The following is a 5,070-nucleotide window of genomic DNA, read 5'->3' as shown; positions in this document are numbered from 1 at the left end:
GTATTTTGTCATAGTCAAATGCAGTGATTCATAGTCACGTGCTCACTCTGCACTGGTCCACCAGCGCTTTGCTTGGCACAGTTTTAAAGCTCTCGCTTCTAAGTGGAAACATGTGCCCTCCCTCATCTTCTGTGTGTGCTCTGCCCTCATCCAGTACCCTCCCTCTCACCCGGATGCTGCCACATCTAATGAGCTTACGATTATTTTTAAACTTCTTTCCATGAGGTGATATCTACATACCAGCTGAAGGGGAGAATGTGATCCATCTTGCAGAAGTTAAACCATGGGTCATGTGAAGAGCAGGAGGTGGTAAGAAAGGAATATTTGATGAAACTCTCCATAGAAATGTCAAACTCAGTATCACATTTCTATCTGACTCCAGATTTTAGAGTTCAAGATGTTTGTGCTAGAACCAATCAGTGGAATCAGTTCAAGTTTGGAGAAATATTTCTTTCAGAGTAACAAATAAAGAAAGAGAGAGAGTGAAGCAAGAGAGAGAAATAGAGGGAAAGAGAAGAAATGGAGGGAGAAAAGAGAAGAAAAGAAAAAGATGAAGAGAAAAGGAAAAAAAGGGGGGCAAGTCTTTTTGTGTATGCAAGTTTTCCTGCTCTTAAAATAATAATAATAAGGGTTTAAATTAATAATAAATTTGGCCACTGAAGATAGTTCTGATTCTGGTTAAAGAATCAATAAGCTTCATCTGACCAGTGGCCATAATTGGCAAATTCCTACCAGAGGTTACTAATGGGTAAATACTGCTGTGATCAAAGAATATATATATAAAGTACATTTAATATATATATTTAAGAGTATATTTAATATATATTCCTATTGAAGAACAACAAAATTACACAGGAGAGAACATTTGGACAACGGTCCACATAGTTGTTAGGAGCAGTTGCTTGAGTCCATCTGAACTAAGGAAGGAACATTGCACTGCTCTGCCCCTCTGCTGACATTTGAATTTTTTTCAGTTTGGGGTTATGACAATACAGGTGTGGCTTCTATAAATACTCTCATATCATCTTTGTAGACATATATATTGCTCTTGGAAAATACATGAGAGTAGAATTACTAGGTCATGACATAGCTGCATGTTTAATTTTATAGGAAAACAAATAGTTTTCCAAAGTGGTTGTATCATTATACACTCCCACCAGCAACGGATGGGAAATGCAATTGCTTCTTAATACCTCACAACTATTTGAGGTTATCAACTTTTTAATTTCTACTCTTCAGGATTGGAGTGAAACGATATCACACTATGGTTTTAGTTCATATTACTTGATGACTAAGGATGTTGAACAACTTTTCAAGTACACATTAGATTTTGTATATTTTCTTTTGTTAAGTGTTTAAGTCTTGTCTCCTCTCCTTTTAAAAAAGCAAAACCAATTAAAAAAAAAACTTTTTGTAGGACATATTTATATTTCATGGATATAAGTCCTTAGTCATATATATTAAGCCACGTTAGTGATATCCCATGCCATATTTTTAGAAGCTTTTTGATGAGCAAGAGCTTTGAACATCCCCATGGAAAAGAAATGCAAAAAAGCAAAATGGCTGTCTGGGGAGGCCTTACAAATAGCTGTGAAAAGAAGAGAAGTGAAAAGCAAAGGAGAAAAGGAAAGATATAAACATTTGAATGCAGAGTTCCAAAGAATAGCAAGAAGAGATAAGAAAGCCTTCCTCAGTGATCAATACAAAGAAATAGAAGAAAACAACAGGATGGGAAAGACTAGAGATTTCTCCAAGAAAATTAGAGATACCAACGGAACATTTCATGCAAAGATGGGCTCGATAAAGGACAGAAATGGTATGGACCTAACAGAAGCAAAGATATTAAGAGGTGGCAAGAATACACAGAAGAACTGTACAAAAAAGATCTTCATGACCAAGATAATCACAATGGTGTGATCACTGACCTAGAGCCAGACATCCTGAAATGTGAAGTCAAGTGGGCCTTAGAAAGCATCACTACAAACAAAGCTAGTGGAGGTGATGGAATTCCAGTTGAGCTATTTCAAATCCTGAAAGATGATGCTGTGAAAGTGCTGCATTCAATATTCCAGCAAACTTGGAAAACTCAGCACAGGACTGGAAAAGGTCAGTTTTCATTCTGACCCCAAAGAAAGGCAATGCCAAAGAATGCTCAAACTACTGCACAATTGCACTCATCTCACATGCTAGTAAAGTAATGCTCAAAATTCCCCAAGCCAGGCTTCAGCAATACGTGAACTGTTGACTTCCTGATGTTCAAGCTGGTTTTAGAAAAGGCAGAGGAACCAGAGATCAAATGGCCAACATCTGCTGGATCATGGAAAAAGCAAGAGAGTTCCAGAAAAACATCTATTTCTGCTTTATTGACTATGCCAAAGCCTTTGACTGTGTGGATCACAATAAACTGTGGAAAATTCTGAAGGAGATGGGAATACCAGACCACCTGACCGGCCTCCTGAGAAATCTGTATGCAGGTCAGGAAGCAACAGTTAGAACTGGACATGGAACAACAGACTGGTTCCAAATAGGAAAAGGATTATGTCAAGGCTGTATATTGTCACACTGCTTATTTAACTTCTCTGCAGAGTACATCATGAGAAACGCTGGGCTGGAAGAAGCACAAGCTGGAATCAAGATTTCTGGGAGAAATATCAATAACCTCAGATATGCAGATGACACCACCCTTATGGCAGAAAGTGAAGAGGAACTAAAAAGCCTCTGGATGAAAGTGAAAGAGGAGAGTGAAAAAGTTGGCTTAAAGCTCAACATTCAGAAGACAAAGATCATGGCATCTGATCCCATCACTTCATGGGAAATAGATGGGGAAACAGTGGAAACAGTGTCAGACTTATTTTTCTAGGCTCCAAAATCACTGCCGATGGTGCCATGAAATTAAAAGACGCTTACTCCTTGGAAGGAAAGTTATGACCAACCTAGATAGCATATTGAAAAGCAGAGACATTACCTTGCCAACAAAGGTTCATCTAGTCAAGGCTATGGTTTTTCCAGTGGTCATGTATGGATGTGAGAGTTGGACTGTGAAGAAAGCTGAGCGTCAAAGAATTAATGCTTTTGAACTGTGGTGTTGGAGAAGACTCTTGAGAGTCCCTTGGACTGCAAGGGGATCCAACCAGTCCATCCTAAAGGAGATCAGTCCTGGGTATTCATTGGAAGGACTGATTCTGAAGCTGAAACTCCAATACTTTGGCCACCTCATGTGAAGAGTTGACTTGTTGGTAAAGACCCTGATACTGGGAGGGATTGGGGGCAGGAGGAGAAGGGGATGACAGAGGATGAGATGGCTGGATGGCATCACCGACTCAATGAACATGAGTTTGGGTAAACTCCCTGAGTTAGTGATGAACAGGGAGGTCTGGCGTGATGCAATTCATGGGGTCGCAAGGAGTTGGACACGACTGAGAGACCGAACTGAACTGAACTGAGTCTTATACAAGTCCTCACAGTTCTGATTACTATAGTTTTATAGCAAGGCATGAAATATGATGTATATTTACCTTCTTGCTTCTTTTCAAATTTATTTTGGCTATTGGTACTTTGAATCTGCACATGAATTTTGGAATCAGTTTGTCAACTTTAGGGGAAAAAAATCCTCCTTGGACTTTGACTGGGATCATACTGATTCTATAGATCAATTTGGGGAGAATTAAAATCTTTAAAAAAAAAAAGAGTCCAAAATGCAGTACTTGGATGCAATCTGAAAAACGACAGAATGATCTCTGTTCGTTTCCAAAGCGAACCATTCAATATCACAGTAATCCAAGTCTATGCCCCAACCAGTAACGCTGGGAGGCATTGAACTGAAAATCTTAATCTTAATGATGTCCACTATTCCAGCTCATAAATACAGTGTATTTTTCCATCCTTCTATTAAATGTCTGCTTTTATTTCTCTCAACAATGCTTTGTGGTTTTTAGTATAATGTGCTTAGTCACTCAGTTGTGTCCAACTCTTTGCGACCCCATGGACTATAGCCTGCCAGGCCCCTCTGCCTGTGGGGATTCTATAGGCCAGATTACTGGAGTGGGTAACCATTCCCTTTTTCCAGGGGATCTTCCCAACCCAAGGATCAAACCCAGGTCTCCTGCACTGCAGGCAGATTCTTTACTATCTGAGCCACCGGGAAGCCCTGTTGGTACAAAGGTCTTATATTTTACTTTGGAAAATTCAGTTATTTGCATTTGTGTTTTTAATAATATTATAAATGGAATTGCCTTCTTAAATTTTATTTTAAATTATTTTCTATTAGTAGGTAGCATTGATTTTTGAATATTGAACTTGTATTCTAAGTGAACTTACTAAGTTTGCTTTAGTTCTAGCAGTTTTTTTTTTTTTTTCCTTTTTGAGGAATCCCTTAATATTTTCTACATGTCATCTATAAATAAAAATAGATTTATGTGTTAGTTGCTCAGTCATGTCCAACTCTTTGTGACCTCATGAACTGTATAGCCCATCAGGCTCCTCTGTCCATGGAATCCTCCAGGCAATAATACTGGAGTGGGTAGCCATTCACTTCTCTAGGGGATCTTCTCAACCCAGGGATTGAACCCAGGTCTCCTGCATTGCAGACAGATTCTTTACCATTTGAGCCACCAGGGAAGCCTGATTTTATCATAGGGGATTTAAAAATTATGAGTTCAATTTGTACATGAATAAGATTATTTTTACTACTGAGGATGCTATTAACCAGGCTTCCCTGGTGGCTCAGATGGTAAAGAATCTGACTGCAATGCGGGAGACCTGGGTTCTATCCCTGAGTTGGGAAGATCCCCTGGAGAAGAGAATGGCTACCCACTCCAGTATTATTGCCTGGAAAATTCCATGGACAGAGGAGCCTGGTAGGCTACAGTCCATGCAGTTGCAAAGAGTTGGACACAACTTAGCAATTGAGCATGCAGGCATACTATGTATATTAATATTATACTCCACGATAATGCTAGTAGTATTTCACTGTATGAATTCACCAATTGATGGACATTCAATTATTTCTACCTTTATTGTTTTATGAATGATGCTGTTATAACATTCATGTAAAAGTCTCGATGTGAACAT

Source organism: Bos mutus, chromosome 9, assembly GCF_027580195.1.
Source record: "Bos mutus isolate GX-2022 chromosome 9, NWIPB_WYAK_1.1, whole genome shotgun sequence".
In the NCBI taxonomy this organism is placed as follows: domain Eukaryota; kingdom Metazoa; phylum Chordata; class Mammalia; order Artiodactyla; family Bovidae; genus Bos; species Bos mutus.
Note: the sequence above shows the minus strand (reverse complement) of the source record.